The sequence below is a fragment of the Thermobia domestica genome, chromosome 9 (assembly GCF_964235325.1).
Source record: "Thermobia domestica chromosome 9, izTheDome1.hap1.1, whole genome shotgun sequence".
In the NCBI taxonomy this organism is placed as follows: Eukaryota; Metazoa; Arthropoda; class Insecta; order Zygentoma; family Lepismatidae; genus Thermobia; species Thermobia domestica.
In genome coordinates, this window is record NC_137462.1 from 170,876,382 (window position 1) to 170,893,027 (window position 16,646).

At 35.2% G+C, this 16,646-nt stretch overlaps 1 protein-coding gene across 1 annotated transcript in view; it reads left to right on the top strand.

Annotated features, from left to right (window-relative positions):
• Positions 1–2,375: 2,375 nt before the first annotated feature.
• LOC145695208 (glutamate carboxypeptidase 2-like) overlaps positions 2,376–16,646 on the top strand; it is a 120,003-nt gene continuing 105,732 nt past the window's right edge. The window contains exon 1 of the mRNA XM_081772194.1: positions 2,376–2,471. The gene's annotated coding sequence lies outside the window, so the exon portion shown is untranslated. The remainder of the gene's footprint in view (positions 2,472–16,646) is intronic.

Below are 16,646 nucleotides of genomic sequence, written 5' to 3' on the forward strand. Positions count from 1 at the left end.
TTCGTGATATCTATTTAATTCCAGCATTCCAAGCTATTAGAATTTTTAAGTGTTTATTCTTATTATCGCTGTTGGCTTGATTCCATTAAAGCACAAAGAAAACATTTTTTAGGTAACTTATTTTATCTCAATAAACTAACTCGACCTCTCTCAAACTGTGGTACGCGAACCATAAGCGCTCCTCTTAGATAGAGTGTTACTGCAAAAAGAAGTCAGAAAAAGAAAATATAAGTGAACTTCATATTAATAAACTAAAGATTTCAAAATTTGGAAATTATATAGGGTCTATGCAAGAGTTTCCTTCCAGCCTTCAGTGATTAAAATAGTAATAATACATAATTTCTTCATGTAATACCAACACAAAATTAAGATAATTTTAATTAATTTTGAAAATATAAGAATAGTGATGTTTACACACGCTTAAAACATTACACACACACACACACACACACACACACACACACACACACACACACACACACACTCATATATATATATATGTTTATGAAGGGAACAAACATAGAGTGATCTGTAGAACATTTTGACTAATGAAAGTGATAGCACGTGAAAAATTGAGATTGGTAGTGTCTGACTGTTTTGCATTATAAAATAAAATAAATAAAAAAACAGATGGCCTTGTATGTGTTGAGGAAAGGAAACCCATAGATACAATATAAACGGCGAGCTCCTCCGTGGCTAAGCGGTTAGCGTACGCGCCTTTGGCGCGGGAGTCCCGGGTTCGATTCCCGGCGGGAGCTCATGTGGTTCGGATTCCACGTTAATCAGTAGGTCCACGTCTCATATAGCCTCGCTGCTGAACGGGACGCTAAACTAAAATCAACTCAACAATATAAACGGCCATGTATTCACATCTCCTGGAATCGAACCAGAAACCATTGACACCAAAAGTGTGTGTTCTAGTAGTGAACAGCACGCAACTAAGTCACCCACGAAGTTTTTCATGAGATACAGTAACAATCAAATTATTATTAATGAATACAGGAAGTAATGCGGAGGCTGTTGAATATAATATGCATGGAATATGTTCTACACATGAATAGATTCAACTTACACTGCTATAATACTTTAGCTGTAAAGTCTAGGTTTACCTTATAGCTGCAAGTAAATTTCAACAAATTACAGATTTAATGGAAATATGGACCCAAGGGACTATCACCGATTGTGATATTTCTGAACATTGCATTCTTCTGCACTCTTTCGCAAATGAAAAAAAAAAAATCATTCAAATCTTCAGTTTACCTTAGTTATTGAAATTGAGTAACATATTTTAAACAATTTTGATTAGACAATTTTCATGAAATCTGCTGAAATTTTGGTTGTACTCTATTGCTAGGACGGCAACTTGCAAAGTTATGAGTTGATTATTTCATTACTTATGGTTATTACATTGTTTATTTTACTAGGTAAGTGTTGATATTAGAGCCGAAAAGCGTCCTTTGAAGTTGTAAAAGAAAACCTATGAACGCTCTCATAAGCAATCCAAATCCTAAGTTGCTAACGAATCTCTTTTCAGGCTGCTAAGAACGTACCGTACTATTAGTTACATTCTATTCGAAAGTAGAAAACGTAAAGCTCTACGATTTGTGGAAGCTAAGAATGTTTATGTGGATCTTCGCAAGACCTATTTAAAGAATTCGTATGTGATTTTTCTGTCTTTTGAAGTATATGTAATTAATTGTGTGTACTTCAAAAAGAAAAAAAACTACATATAATTAATTGCTTAATGACAAATAGTAGCTTTCTTGTTTGAACGTGTTAGAGAAGTACAAAACACATCATCGCTTCAGTAAAGAGAAATGGAGCAATAGCAGGAGCTAATAACAGACATTGCAGAGATTCATGACATATACGAGTAAACATACATGTTTGGAAAGTAATCTCAAAGATGTCTCAATTTATGTTAGGAGGTTGGTGTGAGGTTTGTCTGTTCTCAGCGTGAATGCATCTGTTTATTTTCCTCAAACAGTTTGATGGGCCATTTTCTGTCGTTACACATTTGTTAGAACTTTGGAACATGGACCGAAATTGTAACCTCTGTGGTCCCGCGAAACGTGCGATCTCTCACAAAAACATGTATGTGGCCCAGAATTCTTCTTTCCAGACACCAATGATTGCTTTCCTGGCGTCCGAAAATCAATCATTTCATGTTATTTTCCTTTACTTCTTTCGTATCTCACCGAAATGATTCTTATTTCAAACGACGTTTACTGTTTCTCGAAGACGACCTTCATATATGCGTTTTCACTAGTATTTGTTTTCTCCTTCAAATGTAACAACAGTTCTTTTCTTTTCTTGCTCCGCTTGGCCAAAAAAGACCTCTTGGATCATGTGAGGGTCATTTTGGTTACGATCTTTCTAAAAGCCTCTTCTTCAGGGAACGCGCTGCCGGAAGACTTCGGAAAAATCACACGCAAAAAAGACTCCTTTATTATCGCTTGAGATCATCACAGGTGCGTACGAAAAGAAATAACAACAATAACAACACATATATTGTATGTAGTCTTCTGGGTGTAATCAGTTTAACGGCACCTTACATTATTGTTTCAAGAATTTACATTTAATTGCACAGTAAGCCAAAAACACGTTCAAAGAACTTGTGTTTCTTTACTCGCAGCCAAGCGCCTTTTTTCAATTTCCAATCTGATCCTTGCCTAGTAGAAGGTGAGTTGTTTTTTCACGATCTTTATTTAGTTTGAATATAATTTATTTTGAGAATCATTTAGGTAAATAGTTAATTTTTTCCATAATGATTTTTATTATTTTTTGTAATTTGTTCTTCGCTCCTGTTTATATATGAACATTAGTGCGAATTATTAGCGACAATATGCCTTTGTCCTATAGTGTTTAGCATACCTTCATATACAGTGTAACTTCCAGGCATCCTTCCAGGGACGGCGCCAGAAACGTTTGATGGGGTGGGCGGAAAAAGGCGGACCTAGTTTCTGGGTGGGCGGACAATGAAAATAAGAACTGTAGACATTTTTTTGACAATAATTAAGTTTCAATCTTTAAAATCTTTAGTTAGCTAAGGCTCAGACCGAAATAGGGGAGGGACAAGGATGTGGGAAACAGCTGTCTTGGCCTTATAGAAGGTACAATTCTGGCATTCGCCTGGTGGGACTGAAGAAATGCAGAATTTAGGATGGGCTGCGGGAGTTCGTGGCTATATGCTCGACCTACCGAATTCTGCGTAGCAGACACAGTACCTATACTTCCAGTTTTTTTTTTTTTTTTTTTTTTTTAATAATAGTAACGGTGTGTACTGTGTAGTCGATGAAGTTCAAGACAGCTTTACCTTCTCTCCCTCCAAGAATGCACATGAATGCATAGAAATAAAAGAAGGTTCAAACAACACAGACTAACAGATAATACTCTACCTTTCGTTAATATCATAAAATACACAATAAGTAAGTAAAGTAAAACAAGAATAAAATAGGCTATTGCAAACATTTATTTTTGAAGCATTTATTACAAAAAAGCAAGAGAAAAAATATAAATCATTTATATTTTTTCTCGTATATCCTTAATTTGTGCACATTAGATTTTTTGACGTGATCTCTATCTATATGCAACAGCAAAGATTTATGTTACTAAAAGAATAGGGGAATTCGACAGCATAATTGTTTGATCATACCTTACACAGAAATCCTTGAAATTGAAACTCAAGTTGAAAAAAAATAATAAAACAATTATAAATTGTATAAAAAAGTAAATAGCAATTAACAAAACTTTATCATAATCCACAGAAACAACAATGTATTTTAAACTATGAAGGGCCAGGCCCGTATCCAGGAGGGATGAGGGGGATCTGCCCCCCCTAAATTTTTACTGGTCCCTTCTAAAATTTTCACAGGCTTGCAAATGAACTATAATGTTGTGATGAACTATAATATTTTTGGATCGGGCCCCCCCTAACTTTCACCGGGCTGGTTACGGGCCTGTGAAGAGCTGATCACATGGTACGAACAAGCTTACAATAAACTTTTATACTTGCACTTTAATGGAGTACATTGCGTTGATTGTTATGTCCAACATCGAATGATTTTACCACATTCTCTACAGCAATAATCATTACAAGTTTTCTTTCTACTGAAAGGAAACAAAGATCGCTTAGGCGACAGTTCGATTTCTTACACTCTGTAAAGACACTTGCTCGGATATGATTTTCACAAAATACATTAACCAAACTATTTTTTACATGAATTCCTGATGACACTACAATGCATATTCTCAATGAGCAGTTCATCCTTAATACTTGCGCCAGATATTTGGGTTATTGAGGGGGGATTTAGATTTCTGGGCTTTCGGATCTAAGGCCATTTAGCCCTTTAGGCCCGTCACGTTTGAGGGATGATGTTCCTCGGGGATCACACTATCCGGGAAGAGGGAAAGAAGAAAGGATTGGGGAAGGAAGGAAGCGGCCTGGGACCTATAAGTTAGGTACCACCCCAGCATTTGCCTGGTGTGAATGAGGAAAACCCAGGAAAAGCTCGTTCAGGGTGGCTGGCCTGAAAAAGCGTTTTTTTTTTTACAATTTTTCGACCGAGTGCCCCACCGGGAATCTAACCCGGGACCGCTCGCACCGAACGCGAGAGAGATAGCGACTACGCTACGCGGGGCTACTATTTAGGTTATTGAGATTAATATAATTAATTTATATGCATGTGTAAGTAGCTACGTGTGTTTTGTACCAGATCGTTTGTAGAAAGAGTAACACATAAAAATAAGAAAGGTCAACAAGAGCAGACAAAACAAAAAAAATAATATATTAAGCGTAAGATATATTATGTACAAACATCAGGAAGTACAATACAGCAAACTAGTATTTTGTATGTCCAACAGGGGCTTTCTGCAGTGTAGCGAATCATCCAGGCATGTTGGTAACAAGGTTATTGCAAAATCCAGCGTCGATTTCGTAGAATCACATCCGGAATACCTGTTCCGTGATTTCAATTCTATTCGAGATAATTGTCTATTCAATCTTCTGCTCATATTGATTCACACATTTTCGATTGGATTCATGTCAAGTGAGTTTGGAAGACACATGCGTCTCTGAATACTTATATTCTTGAATCACGTATTAACGATTTTCGCTCGGTGACATGAAGCATTATCGTCCTGGAAAACGAAATAGTCCATATTTGCTTCACAAAAGAAATCTTTAACTGTTGTAAAAACTTTACTTATCAGAATTTGAAGATATTTTCGTACATCAACTGACCCTTCACATATATCAATCGTTTTGACACCTTTAGCGGTGAAGCAAAGCCACGCCATCACTCAGTGAGTGAATATTTGCAACTCTTACACGCAATCCTTGTCAAGTTCCACGCTCGTGCGTATCCACAACTTCACACTATAATCGTTTGCCACTATTCTAAACTTCTTTTTGGCGGAGAAATTGACGTGTTTCCAGTTGCCTTAAGTCCAAGTTGCATATCGGCTCCCACACCTACGTGTTGATGCCCTCTGATTTTGTCAGTTTCAGGTTCTTCTTCGTAATATCCTCTTCATACAGTAAAGACAATACAGCTGTACGAGTAACTGCAGTTCCCAGGTCATCTCAAATTAGAGAAGCGAGTTGTCGGGAACTCATTCCTTCATTATGCAATGCTATTGATTTTATTTGGCCATTTGCTGTGGTTGATGCTTTCTTTTCTGTATCACATTGTTGACGAAAAGACGATTGTTATGCTGTCTTTGCTTGTGAATTACTCTTCCTGCCGTCAAGTGATGGATTTTGAGTATTCCACCCATCTCCCTTCGAGATTTACTGTAGCTGAACAAAGTAAGAATTATGCCTTGTTCACATGGCGATAAATCACATTTCTTACCCACCTTATTTGTTTACAGTCCATATATATATCAACAATATCAAACAAAAACAGCACTGCACGACAAGGATACTGCCACTTGACACTGTCCAAACATTGAGAAACCAATAAACAATCACAAAATACTATTTACCTGGACCTACACATCTCAAATTCAAAGCAGAATTCTTCCTACAATAACTTGCGAGGTGCTCTCCTTGCCATCTGAAGAGAATATTACTAATACATAAAAAATTAGCAAGCGCCGTTGTATACCACAAGTATCACATATAACGCAAATAAACTATCCCACTGTTTGTTTCCTTCTATTTCTTTTCTAGCGGGTTGCAACTATGGTTTTCTGTATCAGTTACCTTGAGAATTGAGGTGTCGCTATTTTTTCTTTACAGAGTGTAGATATGTTTTAACCCGTCTAAGACACGAGAAAGAACGTTCACATGGTGACCTAGATACAGGAATGGTGACAGCAATTACGGCTAATTTGTGAATTTCATGAAAAGCAATTTTGAAACGATCCATCATTTCAGTAAACTGACAAACGGAGGTAATTTTGCATTGCTTTTCCTCCTCATAACGTTTCAATCGACATCACGTCCATAATGACGCGTGCAGGTGGTTCAATTTTCTCAATTGAGAGGAAATGTTCCCTTTTAGGGTGAAGACTGCTTATTCCAGTGTAAATTGGCGTTCAGCTGTATCTGGAATTATGTTTGTAAATAAAATCGTTGTTCATTGCAGAGTTAAACAGGGTCCCAGAACCTATTACATTACAATCAATAGTAATACCTGTTGCTTTTGAAGTACAGGATGTCACCTTCATCATTTTACTTTTGTTGGGGTGGGCGGATGGGTGGGCAAGGCCATTCATCGGGTGGGCGGTCGCCCACCCTCGCCCACCCTTAGTGCCGTCCCTGCATCCTTCCCGGTAAGGAGGGCGAGCACTTACTTTGAAGTTGTGCAACCACTCCTGAATCTAAAATGGAACATTAACTGTCGACACATACAGGAATAAATTGCATGAGCGGCCTGGAGTGTTACATATTCGGAATCCAATTTGAACAGACTGATTTACAGGCCAGCGAAAATTATATGATCATAATATACAACTGAATAAAAGTTAACCCACCGGTGCTACGTAGGTACCAACGTGAAATTGGTGTGTGACCCACCGATGGGTCACTAGGCCTCTGAATCAAAACTATGGCGACATTACGAAGCAGTTGAAATGTTAAATTGTGATTTATGCTACTCTTGGCACAGCACGTCCTTCAGCAAATAGTATTTTAGTGTAGTTCCCTCACATTTTGAATTTGCCCGTGTATTCACTTCTTAACTCATTTTTGTTCATATAGTTTCTTAATTACTATCCAAATTTACCCATTACTCAAATATACGATTAAGAGATCATGTGTTCAAATCTAGGACATTCTTCTCAGATTTGACATTATGACTCAGGTTTATGGAGGTAGTTATTAATGAATGTCTAACTGCCAGGTTTGCTTATCTTATTTGAGGGTGTGTGTGATTGCAATTGAATTCTTCATTTTAACGTTGTATAAGCATTTTGAGAACACATAAGTAAGTTCTGGAGGTATCACACACACTCTTAAATTGCACAAATCACAAAGGATTTGCTTTTGTGTACCTACACTTTCGTCCTACATTATATACTTCTAATAAATATATAACTACGTATGTCACAAGGATAGTGTAAATCGTACGCAACCGTTGAAACTCAACAGCACTTGACAAAATTTGGCATGATGGTAGACTGACGAACTTTGAATGCAGGTGCACAGCACGTGTCTTTGGTTCCCGAGTTATGCTCCATCAAAATTATGATTTTTACCTAGTCAAATTTTCGAAGAAAAAAAATCTATTTAGAGTAAAAATACATGAAAACAAAACTATTATTAAACATTATTTTTTGTCATAAAAATGTAAATGATGAGATTGCTGTTGTAATAACCTTTTTAATTCATAACTAAAGTTCTATTAAACAAAAAAAGACATACTTTTTTTTGCTTTTCAGTTTAGCGTCCCTTTCAGCACCGAGGCTATATGAGACGTGGACCTACAGCTTAACGTGGGATCCGATCCACATGAGCTCCCGTAGGAAATCGAACCCGAGTCTTCCACGCCAAAAGTGCGTACGTTAACTACTACTTAGTCACGAGGGAACTCAAGGAAGAAAGAAAGAAAGAAAAAATGTAAGCGTAAGAAAGGAGCTAAATTTGAAAGCAGCACCACTGAAAGTGACCGAAACGGTCTTACAGGAATGACTGTCATTGTAGTGTTAGATGTGATAGATGATAAATAAAAAATAGATTATTATGAAAGAATCGCTATCATAATAAAAGAAAAAGTTAAACAAAATGAGAGAATTCTAAGAAAACTGTCAAGCATCATGCTCTAAACGAACTAGTTTGAAGGTTTCTTTTTCAGCAACAAAGCAATATGAGACGAGGTCTTCAGCTTAACGTAAAATCCGAACCATATGAGTCTCCACCGGGAATCAAATCTGGTTCCCCTAGTCAAACGACATTGGAGTTCTACATGTTGCACTTCACTCACATGCAACCATTTTGGAAATTTCACGTGATGGGATGGATTAAATTCAATATGGAGATATGGAGGAGAGGGTTCATTATATGTTGATTGTATATGAAGCTACGATTTTTCATATGACCACAAAACATACCAAATATTTAATGTTATTCTTTATTGAAGTTTATCGTTCCTTTCCAACACTGAGGGTATATGAGACGTGGACAAACAGTTTAAAATGGAATCCGAACCACTGCATTGTATTAAAATTTCAATGCTCTCCCACCGGGTATTGAACTCGGGACTCAGTACACCAAAATCGCATGATACACTAAATTAAATTATCGAATTAACTTTAATGAATTAATTAAGTTATTAACCCCGCAAAGAACTAGAGAGAACTATAGTAATTATTACGTTTCTTCCGAATCATTAAGTATGGAAGCACGAACTCTTGTATAAGGGCCTTTTGATACAGAAAAAAAATATACAGTCCTGTTCAAAAGAATCTGGTCTTTTATATATCTTTGGAAAACCTTGCACTCTTACTTACAATTTAAAGTAAATCAAACAAATGTGGATTTTATTATTAGAAAAATGAGATTTTCAATTAGAGTTAAAGTGTTAACATGGGTTTTTAAAGCAAGGTAGGTGGCCAAGATTTTTTGAACAATACTATATGTAGACTCTATTTATTTCAAGAATTCAATGTGACTTACAGTTTATAGGATTTGAGCTCTCCTTAATGGATTTCTCGAGCCAAAACTCGAGAAGCTGTATATAACGTTTCAATTTGTTTCGATTTTTCTTATCTTTTGTCGGGCAAGAACGTACACTTCACTAGTTGACAATAAAATGAAATGAAATGAAATATTTCAGTTCAACGACCCACGATTATGCCCTTTAGCCTCAGGGAGGTGATGATTAAGGCAAGTGAATAATGATGGAAGAATTAGTGGGATGAGGAAGTGAGAGGAATCGGGAGTACCCTGAGAAAACCTATGGATAGTTGACAATAAAGTAAACACGGTAGTGAAACGTTCAACGTTCTCTCCGCTGGTTTGGAAGACCGGAATTAAAATACCGGTGGGAGTATATCTTTGAATACAACGTATACACTCACGTCTCAGATAACTTCGTTGCTGATTAGGTATGCTAAACTCCAAAGAATCAAACAATCGATTATTAAAAGAAGTAGCAAAGACTCGAAACAAAATGTTCCAAAAGTCGCATCATACAATGAACCTGGGTGGGATACAAATGCTTCTAGAATTTCAAAGTGCTAATGTATTATAAAATTTGTACCTAAGCGTGTGTGCTAATAAACAGATTTTCTCATTATAACATTATCGTCCAGTAAAATATACGCTCTAAGAAAACGACAATATTTCAAGCGTCAGTAAATGCAATCTTCCAAAGTAACGAAGTACGAGAAAAGTATGAAAACGTTCCAAATGGGACTTCATGAATAGGCAGGAAGATGGCTGTTACGGGAAAATAAATCTATTATTTTTACGTTGTAAAACACGCATTACATTTAATCAGTAAAATAGCTCCTAATTTAATATTGAAATACAAAATTTCATGTTATTTGGATAAATGAATATATTCTTAAAAAGGCTTGAGGTCACAAACTTAAACCTTGAATAATTATCCACTTTATACATGAATTACTTGTCATAGAAACTCCAGAGGACAATGCACTTTTTGATTATTGAAGTTACAGTTGGAAGATCACAACGCATGTGGCAAGGCAATGTCACTCAATTCACACGCATGGCAACCAGTTCAAGGTAATTAAGCAACGACAATATCTTGAAGGTAGCAAACTCAGGTATTCGCCATACACGGAAATTATTCATGTTAGTAAATAAAAAAGCGTGAGAAAACAACGATATATTTATTTTTTGAGACTGGTGCTATATTAAACCGGATTTCGGTTCGAATATAATGTACCGGATTACAAGCTGTACACTATAGGTAAAAATTGTGCTTAATAATTAAAAGTACTGATTGTTTACATTTAACGAATTTATTATTATTATTATTATTATTATTATTATTATTATTATTATTATTATTATTATTATTATTATTATTATTATTATTATTATTATTATTATTATTGAGTTCGCGCATTATCTAACATGTGGTTATATAAATATTAACGCAGGTTCATCGTGCCTATATTGTTAGCGTAAGGGGTCTTTGGCGCTGGAAACCCATATTTGGTTCCCGATGAGAGCTCATGTGTTTCAAAACACAACGTTAAGTTGTAGGTCCACGTCTTATATAGCCTCGCAACTGAATAGGATTCTAAACTCTAATCAACCAACCAGCAAATATTAATGTTCAAATCTAAATATATGGTTATGGCCCTTGTCCTAATAATAAACAGCGAAGTACGTTCAAACTATTATTGTCGATTTTCAAATAAGCAAATTGAAACAATAAACTAACTTTAAATTAAATCATTACAAAATATTACTGTAGAAACACACAAATATTAATTCTCAAATATAAATGGTTACGATCCTTGTTCGTTTTCCGAATAATTAAATTGTAACAATCTAGTTTCCAAGCTGCAATGCAAATCGCCATACGTCACAGTTTCAGATCAACAAACTGCCTGCAAGCTAACGAAATCTATTGCCATTAGACATTCAGGCAGCGCAACAAACGACATTTATTAGCGTGACTGTTAACTATTAGAAATTACTGTGATGCACTGACATGTTTATTTTTTACAAATAAGATAATAATACTAATACTAATAGTAATAGTAAAGGCGTTTCGATTCACAGTTGTAAAACTAATGTCGACATAATAAGTGAGTTTCGTTTCTCAGTTGGGAAGCCCCTGTAGATATAGTGAGTGAGTTTCGTTTCACGTTTGTAAAATTATGGTAGACATTCAAACGTCATCATTGCTACTATTATTATTATTATTATTATTATTATTATTATTATTATTATTATTATTATTATTATTATTATTATTATTATTATTATTATTATTATTATTATTATTATTGTTAAGTATTCTGCCTTTCGGCAGTTTTTTCAATTTTAGATTTGGACCAGGAAATGTTTCTTACACTTTCCTCGATCTTCAGCTTCCTCTTTTAACTCCCAATCTTTTCTCCTATCTTTCAAATAATCGATCAGCTGTGTTCTTCTTCTTCCTATTCCTCACTTCCCTTCCATCTTTCCTTCTATGGCGGTATGAAGAAGACAATTTCTTTGCAAGATGTGTCCAATCCAATTGGCCTTTCTACGAAGGATGATGGCTAGAAGTGTCCTCTTCTTCCTTATCCGTTTTAAAACATCTTCGTTTGTTGCTCTGTCCGTCCATTTTATCTTCTCCATTTTCCTCCAACACCACATTTCAAACTCTCTAAATATTTCTTCTCTAACTTCCGCAATGTCCAAGTCTCTGAACCATACAGTCCAATGCTCCATATATAGCATTTGACAAACTTCTTCTTAAGTTCAATATTGAGCCTGGTAGTTAAAAGTGATCTTTTCTTGTTGAATGCTTCTTTAGCTATGGCAATTCTTGATCTGATCTCTTTGGCGCAGTAAGCGTCTCTCGTCAAAATACTTCCCAGATACTTGAAATTATCGACCTTTTCAAGTTCTCTTTGTTCTACTCTGATCCGTAAGGGCGTGTTTCCATGCAATATTCTCATGACTTTCGACTTTTCGATGTTAATGTCCATTCCATACATTTTTCCAGTGTCAACTATTTTGTCAATCATCTCCTGTAGTTCTCCTTCGGTTTTAGCTATTATAACCGTATCATCTGCATACCTGATCTTGTTAATGATCTGCCCTCCAATCTTAAAATCTCAATTCCCATTAATGTTTCCTTCATTAAACATTCACTGTAAATGTTAGAGGAATAATTGAGGCGACAAACTACATCCTTGTCTGACTCCTCTTCCAATCTCCACACTATTGGTTTCTCTTTCATTCAAGCGCAACTTCACTCGATGTCCTGTGTACAGGTTTTGAATGAGTCGTCGATCTCTCTAGTTGATTCCGATTTCTTTAAGCATTTTCAGAAGTTTCGTCCAATTGACTCGGTCGAAAGCTTTTCGCCAGTCGATGAAGCACAAACATAACTCTTCTTTTACATCAAGAATTCTTTTTGATATAATGCTAATCAATCCAATAGCATCTCTAGTGCCTTTTCCTTTCCGGAATCCAAACTGATCTTCTTCTAACCCCTCATCTATCTTACTACCCAGTCGCCTGTTCAGAATGGCTGGTAATGATCTTCCCAATGCAAGTTCAATATTGAAACAGAATTATAGTTTCCGACTTCAATAGAAGGATAATGAGAGACAAAACCTATTAAGTACTAAGTTCCTACTACTTTCGGTCTTAGTAGAGAGATACAGGAGAAGATGAAATCCTTTCTTGAAACGCTAAATCGATACGCTGGTGAAGTAAACGTCATTTCCACTTCTCGTTTAGCTAACTAATTACAAACAAATCAACTTTGAGCGGGCTATAAAAAAAAGTTTACGTGGTACTCGCCTCTGAAAATGGTTTGTTTAGCTTTCGATAACCATAACAGTTTAAGAGATACATGCATTTTTTTCGTTTTCCCAAGAATGAAATTAGAAATATTGCACTACTGTATATAATATATTAAAAAGAAACAATAACAAAGCCACACCGTACAAGAAGCGATATAATGATTAATTATTTATTGGGAGATCAGATTTATCTGAATCTTTTTGAAGGACACTTTCTCTCCTTGTATATTCTGCCAGAAAGAAATTAAAATTCACATATTTTTACCAAAAGCTCCCTTTCCATGCCTTTTCGTTTGTTTGTGACATTTTAGACTAATTTCGCTAACTGTATAATATTTATTAATACTCAGAACACTGTAATATCGTTTCTTAGTAAACTGATAATTGAATCACACGTTTAAAGACATACTATAATCTTCAAACAGTGTCTGTCCCAGTATTGAGTATGTCGCCTGCCTCCGCTCTTTCTAAGCCTCACCAGCGCAAGTTCAATAACAATTTTACTCTTGTGGTAGCACATATGTTAAAATTTTAAACTCTTGATACAACTGATATTTGCAGGCAATGGATGATTTTAAAATTAGTAAATTGGCGTTACACATATATGTAAGACAACTACATTTAAGTAAGCACAAGTTAACCTAACCGTACCTCACCGCATATGAATGTTGATAAGAGTAGAGTACAGCCAATATAGTAAAGTTTAAACTAGACTTGTTAATTTGTGTAATTTCTTTTGGCATAACTTTAAATTGTTCCATCCTATTGATTTACGCTACATGTGCACATGAAAAATACGGGATAATTGTTTGGAAATTTACGTCTAATCTACAAAAATAGTTCTGCACAAGAAAATTATTTATGTAAAGGGAGAACATTGAAACAGCATTAAAAATGTGTCATGGTCACTAAGAAATTGAAATGCAAATCCGTTTGTAGTGATTACTAGCCCAGGCTGGGGTATGCATTTTGTACCTGACTTTCTTTGCACGCGTACGCAATTTCACTGATCCGCCTGCTCCCTACAATTCTACCTTTACATGCGACGGAGTTTCAAGCTCCCCTGAATCATCATAGATGTAGTGTTACGTCAAGTAAACATGTGTATGCTGACATGTTACAAATCTGTACGCAGGAGCTCCTCCGTGGCTAAGCGGTTAGCATACGCGCCTTTGGCGTGGGAGACCCGGGTTCGATTCCCGGCGGGAGTTCATGTGGTTCGGATTCCATGTTAATCTGTAGGTCCACGTCTCATATAGCCCCGCTGCTGGAAGGGACGTTAAACTAAAAATCAAGTCAAGACAAATCTGTACGCAGTTCGTGGCAGACGCAAAGAAAATAATTATATAAAAAAACATTAGGATATTAGATAGGATAGTACATAGTAGAGAATTATACCTTTTAAATAATTATTTCTGGTGACGCTTTTCAACTTTACCAGCACCAAGCAGGTAATTAGTACCCTCTAACAAAAGAATGAAGAATAAATTAGGAAATTATTTCCACGGAGGGATGCTAAGTTTCTGAGATTAAGTATTAGTAATTGTATGTTCTAAAATGCATTGGTTATTCTAGCTCTGTACTGATTAGCTCCGAATATCTGATCACTAATTTTTAAAAATCAAGTTTCTTCCATATGAAACATTATCACTGAAACTAAACAAACAATATGACAAAAGTATATAGCATAACAATTTTCAATAATTTTAATTAAACTCAATCTAAAATTATTATTAAGTGGCGCTCATGTATTTGCTTGGGATTGTCACTTGTTGTCCAGCAAGCTATTGGATGTTACAGTAATTAAAATGTAGACTCATTTTGTTTCATATTACGTATGATAAATTTAGGCTTCCTATACGCATAGAGTAAATATATTCACTGCTATTCGTGAAAATTTTCGGTGTTTTTCATAATTTTAATTTCATATTTTACGATTCACAAGTGCTGCATACGACGCCATTGAAACTGCCTTAACAACCACCCTAACAACAGTTTGTAACCAATATGGCTGAGCCCAGTAAAATTTACAGCAGACGACTTCAGCAGCGTATTGAAAAAAAAGAAAAACTATTTCTCGCTATTTGTTAAAAAAAAAAAGGTTTTTCTTCTATGATAAAAATGGTTGAAACGACAAATGGAAGATTTCTACCACCTCCATTTTGTCTCGAGGGTTAAAGGAAAGGATACAACCTATTCTCGAGACGTTGAATCGATTAAAAAAAAAAGTTCTTGCTATCTCTTTTGATTTCTGCTCTATGTAAATCAATATTGAAACTGAAAGTAGAATATTAGTAAATTTCAGCCATTTCCGGTTTTGGTACAGTGTTATATGTGGTCATGGTATGTTCACTTGAGATGCTGAATCGATTCAAAAATTGCTTGCCACTGTCTATGGCGATTAAGGTTGAAACCAGAAACGGTTGATTTCTACCATTTCCGGTTTGAATGAAGAATTAACGTAGGAAATGAAACTTATTAAAACACTGGTCTCTACCTATACCGTGTTTTTCTATGTCGATCAATGTTGAAGCCGGAAATGGTTTATTTCTAGCAACTCCGGTTTCAATATATAATTAACGAAAAACATTTAACCTCTTCTTGAGACGCTGAATAGACTGGGAAGAATCGTTTCTCGATTTATCTTACTGTTTTTATTTTATGTAAATCATTATTGAAACAGGAAGTACTAGTAAATTTCAACCACTTCTGTTTTCACAACTTTGTTACTGGTAGTAATACTAAGTTTCCTTGAAACATGGAATCGATTTCAAGAAAACCGTTTGCTGCTATCTATTATAATTTTATTCCATGGAGATTGACGTTAAAACCAGAAGCGATTCGTTTGTATCACTTCCGATTTCAATAGACTTTAACGGAAAAGATAGAACCTATCTTTGGAACGCTGAATTAATTACCAAAAAGAAAAAAAAAAAAAAAAACGCTTCTCGATATCTCTTATCGTTTTTATTCTAGGTCTTATTAGCAGCCGTAATGTTTGCTCCCGGCATTTCTGGCTCAAAGAAGGAATTTCATCTAAATTTTATCTTATAATCGGGAACGACCAGAAGATTTCACTACTCGCTTCACAGGTTGTTAGATTTAATTGAATTTTTTACGTAGAGGAAGAGAGAGAGAGATTAGTCGATAACACTCATTTTGAAGCTTCGCGAAGATGACTCAAGAGGAGAGCTAAAATGCAGAAATGTAATTGTGTGTGTGTGTGTGTTTGGCAAGAAAATATAACAGGATGAGATAGGACCACGTCTTAGTGTGCTACTAATAAAGAAGAAAACAAACACCTTATTTGCCTAAAATTTCCCTACATTAAACTGTATATAGTAAATTCAAGATTGCACCCACGATTGCGTTTCGTCCTACGTTGCCTCATAAAATTTAATGCTCATTTTTTTAAAAAAGTATTAATAAATATGTTTTAGTAAAACAAGTGATAGAGATTACATATTTTTATTAAATACCATTTTTAAGTATATGTACTAAATTTAATAATTGTAGAAGAAATCTATCTAACCTAAATGCACTCATATTAACTTTGAAAATAAAGTAAGTTAGAGTAAATTAATTTAATTATGTAGAAAGTTAGTCCTCTGTAAAAATTTAAAACGTACTAAAAGAGATGCAAAATATGATGATAAAGTTATTAAAAAATTGAACTCAAAAATTATTGAATAAAATTA